This window comes from Hetaerina americana, unplaced genomic scaffold (assembly GCF_022747635.1).
Source record: "Hetaerina americana unplaced genomic scaffold, ioHetAmer1.1.p SCAF_8, whole genome shotgun sequence".
NCBI lineage: Eukaryota > Metazoa > Arthropoda > Insecta > Odonata > Calopterygidae > Hetaerina > Hetaerina americana.
Window position 1 is genome coordinate 964,791 of NW_027287427.1, and position 11,441 is coordinate 976,231.

Sequence of the window (11,441 nt, forward strand, 5' to 3'; positions counted from 1 at the left end):
GGGAGGTGGGCACACAAAGAGCATCCATTCAGAAAACCAAATAAATGCGTGAGCAGTAATTCTCATGTAATTGTACCCACTATTCACTCAGTGGCATTCAATTTTTTTGCATTGGCAAATTTGACCCATTTGCTCAAGGAAAAGCTTCCACATTGAACATTTCAAAAGAGTATTTTCTTTAGTTACTTACTGGAAATTGAAGAAGGCACTAGGGATAACCTTAACTAGAATCCTTGATTGCATGGTTTACTTTAACATTTTTATGCGATTAGTTTTTGAATATTTGCATCAAAGTAGGAGCATCGCAATGACTGGCATTGGCCCAAATGCAATTAATTAAGACAAAGGAGTTTCCTCCACTGGTGTCCACTTTGGTGTTCCTTGTTCAAACAAATATATTCTTTGTTATAGTCCTAGTTGTCTCTGGCATCAATAAATTGGATTTGAACACAAGGGTAACGACCTGATGGTCAAAGTTTCTAGCCACACATAAGTGGTGCTCAAAGAACACTGGTGACTGGGAAAATTGGTGATTGGCAAAGGAATGTCTTAATCCTCAGAAGACAAGGAGATATACCAGAAAAGGAAAAAAATAGTCATATATTTACACCAAAAAAATTATGACAGCAATAAACTAACAGTCCTTTAATACTGTGCATGAATTAGTCTATGCTTTCATTGAGACTCATCGCAAAGCTCATGCATACTTGATCATTAAGGCACAGATGTATTCTTCATCACTCTTTAATGTTATCGTGCTGAGAGAGCTAATTTAATTGGCCCACTTCCATCTACAAATGGACATAAGAGGAGAATTAAGATTAACTGGATTGAGAATTCCAATGTTCTCCACTAATCGTGGAAACCATTCCAAAATCTGGGTAATTAGGTGTCTTAACTGTAGAACAGGATGGCATGGAAGACTAATGAATGAGGCATTTGCATGCTGAGCAGAGGATTATCGGGTTCAAATGGGGCAGATGCCCTTGGACGGCCAATTAAGACCCAAAGCCATGTGATTTCCTGGCTGCAAGAACTTTTTGGTGAACTGCAGGACTGGAACAAGGAAAGGAACTCACTGCTCACTATCCTAGAATCAAGTACACGCCTGGGCACGCTGTGGGGATCAGCTCAACATCATAGACTTCTGGCTACTGAACCAAGAAGAGGGCACAAAACACCTTCTTTATTTTGGTATGCAGGAGTCCACAATATCTATAAATTTCAAATTGTCAACTGCTACATTTTGAGCAACAAGCTGCAGTAGTTTGTTACACACATTACATACACTTAGTTACCGAACAATTGACATAGGGAATCATTTTTCTTCCGCACAATCCATATCTATAACAGAAACTAATCGTAATGTGACCTTCCTGAATAAAATTAAACACGCCATCAATTGCGCTAATGGCTGGTAACCTAACACCCCCTGCCACACTCCACCACTGCAACTCTCAAGGTAATGAGGTAATATATAAATGCAGACGAGTAGTGTCATTTGAGTCGAGGGAAATAAATCGTTATATTTCACATAAATCCCCCCTCCCCCCCCTTTCCAATACTTGAGCGAACAAATGAAGCAGCCTCCAACACCCCAGTCCACCCCCTCCCCCCCCCCCCCAGAAAGGACGAAGCCCAACCGAGGGCGGGCGCCTCGAGTGATCCGAAGCAACCGCGCAGGAGTGCCCTTCAGGCGGTGATAGAGAGGCCCTCTTTGCGCCATACGTGCGGCCCCATTAATCCGAGGCGGGTGGCGCCATCAATCGGTGGGGAGCCGGCCCTCCCTGCGCTACCCGACCCCACAACCAATCGGCGAAGTGTACGGGGGGGGGGACATTTCCCCCCCCCCGCCTCTCACTCAGGCTTAATCATCTCACTCGGCCACGCTCTCCTTGCCCCCGTCCCCCCTCACGGTCGAATTGCTCGCTCGCTCGAGAGGGAGGGGGGGGGGGGTAGCGGTCGGGAGGAGGGGAGAGGGAAATAATGCAGACGGACGGTATGCTGCATTTTGGGGGGGGACGGCAGGGTGACGTCACTAGTTACGCCCCCTTGCAGACCGAATGGGATGTGGGGGGGGGGGGGGGAAAGTTGCTCGGATTACGCGAGAGGGCGGTCGTGATATGTACGATGCAATTCCTTTCAGGAGAGTATGGCGAAAGAGTCGCCGAGGAGACGGAGAGAATGAAGAAAAGCAGCGCCGTGAACTGCATTTCAGAGTACAGCGAATCAAAATGCACCGATGGAAAAGAACTCGACCGGGATTCGAGAGACCCGGCTTCGGCTCACGAGCGAATGATTTCCCCGCTGTAAAATCTCTCGCTTCAGAGGTCTCTGGTGGGTGGCACTTAGGCGTCTGCGATAGGATTATTTTGCGAACAAATAAATGAAAAATATTTGTATAACTTAAGTTTCATATTTCACAATTTTATTGAGTGATACGAGTGATCAATTACATTTTGGCCGAAGCCGACCGCAATGGCCGCTTCGGCCTCTTATTAACTCCATGCTCTTACTCCATGACATTACGAAAGAATTGATATATTACCGTAGGAATGGAAACATTGGTCAGATTAAGATTCAGTTTTTCTTATTCGGGTCCCCATTTATGACATTTCTCAGGAAAAATTAAAAACACTTCGTTCAAATGAAAATTTTTCGCATTTTACTCTTGGCCCCCCCATGAATGATGATATCAACGTAAAAACCCCACTGTCGGCGTTCGCTAGATCACCATGGCGATTGCCGAATCCATTCCACCCCGAAAGAAAAGATATTTCTGAGAAACTACGAAAGTCTATTTAAGAATGACCAGAATGGCCGGAGGAGGTGATTTCGAGACAATTTCTTATTTTTCGCCTCGTAGAGGTGCAAGGAAATTAATCATTACTAAATGATCCAAGCAATGGAATATGTTACCACATATTCATTATTGAGCGCTGTCTTCGTCTTTCGTCATTTAAAGGAAAACAATTCCGAGAAAGTAATGTGCTCGCCAATTCACGATTTTCAAATTGAGAAAATGCGGATTTTGCCGCGGTGCCGAATTATTCATAAATTTTTTAGTCCGGACAATTTGAGGGGGGCGCGCACCCCCCTCATCCATCTATCCGGGGCATCTACTATATACGGAGTTTCCGCGCCCACCTTCCCGTCCATTCCGAGGTCGATTTCTGCGCTGCGATAAAACGTGAGTCCCTGGCAAATGAAACTCGCACGAGAACACGGACGCCTCGAGTTGCACTTAAATGCATACCGCAGCAAATCATCGCCGAAAAACAGTCACAAATCACTCTTCATTTTCCACAGGGATGAAGAGGTTTTTATCGCTACGATAGTTGGTACACCTGATTAACGCCAGTTTTGGGCTGGTCACGCTGACGAGACATCGCTGAAGCGCTCCATGACGCAACGAGGGCACTTCAATAAACATCTCTTCAATTTTGCATGTCTCTTTCCCTTCCTCCCTTCATTCCGTCCAACTTTTTCTTCTCCTTGCCCTTCCGCTACGCTTCGCCTTCGTCCCCTCCATCACAGCCTTCAACATTCCATCGCCTATTAAAATGCTCCGCGTACAATTTGCTCAGCATTTACTAGAAGGAGAGAACTGATGGGAAGCACGGAGGATAAATATTAAAATAAAACACTACACAAAGACATTGATATGGAGAGTTTCCCATTAATGAAACCAGATCTTTGACGCAGCATGTACCCAGATTCACACTTTTGGGGTCGACGGAGGTGGTCATACGGCGCCATTTCAAGGAAAACAATTCCGAGATCCTTAGTCGATTAGTACTTAGTAGATCCATTTCCTCAGTCACGCGTTCTAGTTCGACGAAACCAATTCCATGAATTTAGCAACCGCCCGCTGCGAATTAAAAACGGCCCCCGCTTTAAACTTTGCTTTAGAATGATTGCCTCGAGTTCCTCAGTTGAAATTTGCTTCCAAGAGTTAAGGTGGCAAACCCGCGAATCCCGCGAGACGGCTTTTCCCGCTTAAAGTCGCGTCGCCTTCCGAGGCTTAAAAAGGTCGGAGGTGAGTGGAGGGCAGGGAGCATGCGGCCCGCGGATTAATGTGCGCGGTGAGGAGACATGGGCTCCCAATGAACCCTCTGGCGGGGAGTCCGGGGCTTGAGAGGCGGAACGGATGCCCCCCCCCCAACGCCATCTTCGTTAATTTCGAGATCTCGATACGTAATTAATGGATCACGTGTTTCATGATCGCATGTGGTCCATTACATATACATGCACAGTAACGTTTCGTACACCATGAATAACGAAATTGCCACCGACTATACCCCAAATACGAGCCCACTGCTCTTTCGCCCACATAACTGCGCTTCCATAAGACTTACTTGAAGTTTCGCTTGAGCATCGTCTGATTCGTCAAATACCCTAATAAAAACATAAAAAATGTGTTACTCCGACGCTTTCTGAGCAAGAAGACAACGCGGAAAAGAAGATTTACCGCTGGATTAGCATAATTTAAAAGTAACCTAAACCAGTCAGGATAAACCAGCGGATTAAGGAGCTCATTCACAAGGAAACAACACGTGGCAGCAAAAGCTTACAGCTCTCCACCTCTGATCCCATCATTTGAAACAATTTTCAGCTACACTAATTAGAACCCGTGGGGATTTGGATCACTTAATGAGAAACCACATAGATTTAGCTCACAATTTCGCTCGTTTTCATCAAAAGCCATGTACTGCGTGAAGACAAATTTTAGATGTTTCCCTGAAAACATTGGTGCATTCCTGTAGAGAATCGAAATTCTTTTGCAGAGGGAAGAAATGCAAATTCCGCCAAATGGCATTCCGATCTTCAGCTGAGAAAAAAACTAAATTCCCTCACGTCGTCTGAATATTTTCTTGCTTCCTTGTTCCCAAGAGTACGTATGATCCTCACTCGACATCTCACGGCGTCATCTCCTCCATCCACTTCTTCTGTCTTCTTCGAATTTTCCCCACCGGCTTCCTCTTCTTTCCGACCCTGATTTATCGTTTGTCTTCCTTCCCATCCAACATGACCGTTCGTACTCAGCCATACTCACTCACTTTTAAGTCCCTCACCGCTTCTCCAAGATGAAGTTTCCAACCCACATTTAGGTATCCACTAGTTGTTGTACCTATAATCAACGGCTAATTTCAATGCAACAATTTCAGAGTGTAAAAATCATTCGCCTTGACCGGGATCCCGGTCAAGGCGAATGATTTTTACACTCTGAAATTGTTGCATTGAAATACACATTAGCGGATGACTCCGTTAAAAGTTACTGTTTTCGGCATCTCCCGCAGTTTCTTTGAAACGGCTAATTGATCTCGTCCTTTTTATAAATACTTCTTCAGCCTTCGACCCAAGATTTCCTAAATTTAAGTACTACAACTGCTATTATCGTTTCACAATTCAACACAATATACAAGGTTTGTATAAAAAGTGAAAGTCGATTTATTTCAGATAATGCTATAATGCCTCAAAATTCTTCATATTACCTCTTTCCACCACAGTGCCGACACCCTTTGCCAGCAGCGGCTCTTCCACGACTCGAAGGCTCCCTGATAGGCGGACGGTCCTTGAGGGTACAAACGTGCAAGCCTCTTTAACGGCACTTAGCGTCCCATGGTGGTGTCTTTTGAGGGAGGATTTCACTTTCGGGAACATGAAATAGTCTACTGGTGCCGTGATTACGAGGGTCATCCGGAAAGTAGTACCCGTTCGTGCCGCATGAAGTGCTGACGACGCGAGTAGCCGCTGGACGAGGTCAGATAGCTTCAGTGGCTTGTCTGCCTTCTCTGAGCCAAGTTGCGTGACGCTAGCATTGCCTGTGTTGTTTCTGTGATTGTTTACAATGTTTAAAAAAATTGAGAACGCCGCCAGTTGTGAAGTGAGGGCAGTGATTAAATTCCTCAATGCAAGAAACGTTCGCCCATGTGATATTCATCGCCAATTAAAGGAGGTGTATGGAGACAATGTAATGGACGAGTCGTCTGTTCGGCGGTGGTGTCGCAACTTCAACATGGGGAGGGGGAACACACACGACGATGAGCGTTCGGGCAGACCGTCTGTCATTACAGACCAACTGGTGAGCTCAGTTGACGAATTCGTGAGGAACGATCGGCGCGTCACAATTGATGACATCTGTGAGCATTTTCCCAATGTTTCTCGAACAATTGTTCATGAAATTGTTAAACACCATCTGCATTATGCAAAAATTTGTGCAAGATGGGTCCCTCGCGTATCTCAATGAGCTGGCGGCGAAGGACTATGCAGCAGGAATACAGAAACTTGTCACACGTTATGACAAATGCCTTAATTTGCTTGGAGATTATGTTGAGAAGTAGTTTAAAGTATCCTCTTTCAAATAAAATTTTTTATGTTTGTTAATATTTACTTTTGTCTTTTTATTTCACGAACGGGTACTACTTTCCGGATGACCCTCGTACGTTGCCCAAAAAGTCGGGCTCATCTTCTACGCGTTGCTGAAGGTCTTCGCAAGCAGACGCTCTTGACTCTGCTCTTTCGGTCGCCCGTCAAGACCTCCGGGATGAGTTTAGCGCAGATCTTTCGCATCGCCAAATTTTCAGTGATAATGGTGTGTGCATTGTCATCTTATGAATGCCAATATAAGACCTGCGATCATGCGCAAACTTAACCGACGATCTGAATTCAGCACTTCACTTATCACACGTTGCACGTTGTCGTCGCTTCTTGACCCCGACGGACGTCCAGCGCCGGGCTCGCCCTACACACTCTCTCGGCCACCTTTGAAGAGCTTATGGCCCATCAGTTTGTGTCATGCTTACATCCTCAAACACTTGGAGAATCATGCCCAATGTCTCCGTATCTGATTTCTCCAGTCCAACACAAAACTTGATGGCGTACCGCCATTCAATCGTTCGCTGCGATTGCACCGAGCCACTCGACAGGGGTCCACTGAAAACACGATCTTTCCTGAGCGAACGCTCGCAGGCGATTGGCGCGTGCTGGAGGTCAGAACCCCCACCACCGAGCCTGCGTGGTGCGAGCGTGCTATGACGTACAGTCATGTCAGGAAACAATGTTCTACATACATTTTCACAAACCTCGTATAACATCATTCCATCTGCTTCAGTATGACCTTCACCTTTGACCTTTAAATTTGTATACCTATTCTTGAAACAAAATCAAGGAAAAATGAGTGTTTTTCTACGAGGAGTTGGTTCCAGTTAATGCATTTTGATAAGCAAGAAGTTCCAAGGATGAATGAGTAGTAGTAGTTATTTCAATGGGAGGCGGCCGACGGCTAAGGTCATTTGCGCCATTAGGAATGGATGGGAAAGGAGAAAGGGCGTCGGCATTAGCCTACTCTTAACTCTAAAGGCGCCAAGGGGTCCGCAGTTTAACGTCCCACCCGACGGACGTCGTACTCACTCAAAGTACTCTCCACAAAGCATATCAAGTAGGGATAGGGAAGGATGAATAAGCGGAGGAATCTATTTGAGAGGGTATTTTAAACAAAATTAGAGTGAGACAACATCGAGGTTGTAATTCATCGATTTGCTCTCTTTAACTTGAAAGCCGTGAAGCATTTTTTCCATTTCGAGATTCAATTCATGTAATCGGAGTTGAATACGGCGACTAAATAATCGTTCAAGCCATTACATTCATTTTGAGGCGAATTTTTCGGCTGATTTTGAATTAATAAATCACTTATTTAGGATTGAGGTTGGCCCCAAAACATACACACATTCGTACATGCACACTACTTCATGTGGTAAAAAACACATGAATTACTGACGTCAGGGAGTCTAACTGCAATTTACACCGGCTTCCACCTACGTCGTACAACGTTATACACACAAACTGAGAGTTAATGGGACGAATTTGTCGTGATTTCGTTTATTATTCAGATATTTTCATTTGCTAATCTGAGCGTAAGCAAAAAACTGACGCATTTTTTTATGATTACGAGCAGGCATGGCAAATATACTTTTCTACCTTCAAGGCTTCAGATTAAAAAAAAATGATCCGATCAGGACATTAAGTTCTCCGTATGATTTTCCTTTGCACAACCAACCCGTCCATGAATAGAAAATAAATTCATAATCGACGGTGACATACGCATTGCCTTGAACAGGCTGATCAGCAACTGTATTTATTACTATTTCCGGAGCCAGAGAATAATTTTCCCCAAAAACGGAAATGCTACGGATCAAATCAACAAGAAATATCCGCACAAAACGGACGTCTAATGAATTATTTGTGCGAATTACCTTTAATAGTGAACGAAAAAAGAAAAATCCACCCCTTTACCCGGAAATTCATCTAAATACAAATGGCTAAAACAAAAATAATTAGGAGGCGAATGTACTGGCTTCCTATCCCTGAGTCTCAGGGTCGAATCTCAGATTTGTCAGTACATTTTTGATGGATTCCCGATCCTTACTGGAGACACTATGTGGAGTACGCCGTCCGTCGGATGGGACGTTTAACTGTGGACCCCATGGTGACTTCCGCTATTAACAGTAGACTAATGCCTACGCCGTGCCCCTCTCCACCTTTCCTCCATTTCACGATCACTCTAATCCGACCGAACCTCTCCTTAATGGCGCAAGTGACCATAGGTTCCCCCAACACCCCAAACAATAAATGCCAATAGAAATAGTTTTATGATCCGCCTTTCTAAGAATTATTTTTGGGTGACGACACTGTGATAAAGGTCGAAGGTATCACCGGAGGTGAGCTTAATTTGGCTATGATTGAATCATTTCACATAATCACAATGAGATAATTTTAAGTATAAAACATATCATACCGCTCTGGCTAACAGTTTTAAAGTCATTTATAAATCCAATTACATAGCTCAGTCACTGAGCTGGACTCTAATCCCTCAGCTGGACAGAGACAGCATTCGCAAAATGGCGAAAACGTGTTTGATTCCGTTTAAATCTCGCAATTGCAATAGTTTCTTCTTAAAATACTTTGCCCTAATCTATATTACAAGGAAGCAAAAATATTCGACATGTAGAAACAAATTTACGTTCTGACATTAACCCCATTTTATATCAGTATCTACTTTCAACGTCATTGTACTTTAGACAAACAAGCATACGAGTTCTCTTGGATGAGAATCACTCCTGTGTTTTATACAACTCGCTGCGTTTAAGTCATTCAACAGAAATGACCGCATTCCCTTCATATCCTTTGTGGGGTCGGAGATTTCGGTGGCACAGGGCTTTTACAATATTCCCCCAACGCACCGCGCGACTAAAAAATCACTAAACAAACGCTTTCGTGGGTTTTCAAAACACGCCATTGTCGAGATTCCCTCCCGTGAAGTCCATCGCTTGAATATTAGCGTCTAGAATGGAGCCATCGCAATCTCCATGGTAACGCGCAAACAAATTTTGATGCACTGCTCCTTGGAGCGTTGATTGAACAAAAGTCGGTCACTCGCGAATTGTTTTATTCCGATAAAAGATGCAGATGCGTGCCGAGGAGGTAGGATTAACTTTTGAGTCACGGGGAAACTCTCCAATCTGACCCAACAACACAATACCCACGGGCCAACCGGGTGAGGTGGGGAAAGGGGGGGGGGACAGAGAGTGTTGGGAAACTTAACAAAAATCATATATAAAGGAGAATAAACCCTGGAAGGGGTGCGCGCGAGCGCATCACTCTTTCTGCTTTGGGCGATATTTATGTACGAAAGAAAAATGAACTGGTTTTGACCGTCAATGATTTCACACCTCTAACTGAGCGTTTAATTAAGGCTTACTCATCTAGAAATTAGTTCTCCACCGACTCGGATCCCAACAAACGACCAGTCTTCCCCAGCCGAGAGCAGACTCAGCCATTGCAACGGCAGGGCCGACCAACGCTACCGCTACTGGTGGAAGTCGAGGAATTCCATCGAGAGCATTCGAAGGGAAAGGATAACGTTAGATCATCCGCCTAAAAATAATTGCGTTCCACCGTTACAAAACTGCGCTACTACAGACTTAGTACAATTACAGATTTTACATCCCATCGGGAAAGAACCAGGAATTCTCGAGGAACCGCTCGCTCGCTCTATGGCTCGAGTCCAAAATCAGCAACGGCGTATCCTTTGCGGTATGCAATTAACAGTGCGCGCATGCGCTGTGGGGTGCGTTTCAAACTCCTACGGCATCCTTCTAGCTATACTACCTTGATCAAAAAGTTCCCGGAATAACCACCGTGTGGCGCTCCCATCGTTCCGATTTGAGTTCTGTTTTTTTGTTAAATTGGTACATCTGTTGTTGATATTCCCTTTAAATCTTAGTGTCATAACTTGACATTTGCAAAAGTTACGTAGCCAAGAGTACATCTATCTCTGTGTGTGTTGGCGATTTTTTACAATTGCAGAAATGGATTTAAATTTGCAACAACGAACTTGTATTAAATTTTGCGTAAAAAACGGATTTAGTGGCGCACGGACGTTGGAAATGTTGGAAAAGTGTTTCGGCAACGATTCTCTAAAAAAAACGGTCGTTTACCAGTGGCACGAGCGGTTCAGAAGTGGTCGTGAGTCAATCGAAGATGATGAACGCAGTGGCAGACCATCGACATCGAAAGTCGGTGAAAAAATTGATAAAGTAAAAGAAATGTTGGTCAATAACCGCAAATTAACCATCAGAGAAATAGCGGAGGACTTGAACATTGCCTATGGATCCGCCCAAGACATTGTGGTTAATGATTTGGGTTTCCGTCGTGTAGCAGCAAAGTTGGTGCCAAAAGACCTCAATTTCATGCAAAAAAGAGACCGTGTTGACGTCGCAAAAGACATGATTTGCGAGGCTGAATCCGATCCCACATTCATCAAAAGGATCATTACTGGAGACGAGACGTGGGTTTATGAGTACGACACGCAATCCAGACATCAGGCAAGTGAATGGCGTTCACCAAATGAGCCGAGACCAAAAAAACCACGTCGTTTTCAGTCAAAAAAGAAGGCAATGCTGACGGTTTTCATGGATTACAACGGTGTAGTGCATCATGAATTTTTGCCAGAAGGCCAGACAGTAAACAAAGAGTATTATTTGGGCGTTATGAGACGTTTGCATGAAGCAATTCGCCGAAAGAGACCAGAAATGTGGGCAGAAAACTCGTGGATTTTGCACCATGATAACGCACCGTCGCACAGTGCTATCATTATTCGTAATTTTTTGACGAAAAATGCAACAAATACCATCCAACAGCCACCGAATTCACCTGATTTGGCTCCCTGTGACTTCTTTCTGTTCAATCGAGTTAAAAAACCATTACGGGGAACGCGTTTTAGCAGCCGAGAGGAAGCAATGGAAAAATCGCAGGAAGCACTGATGGACATACCGAAAACCGAATATAAAAAATGTTTCGAGGATTGGATCAAGCGCTGGCATAAGTGTGTTGCAGTCGATGAGGATTACTTTGAAGGGGACAATATAGATTTAGATGAA

At 44.3% G+C, this 11,441-nt stretch overlaps 1 protein-coding gene across 1 annotated transcript in view; it reads right to left on the bottom strand.

The window, feature by feature from the left end:
- Window positions 1-11,441, bottom strand: part of Trap1 (TNF receptor associated protein 1) — a 531,360-nt gene that overhangs the window by 18,370 nt on the left and 501,549 nt on the right. The gene's annotated exons all lie outside the window — the stretch shown is intronic.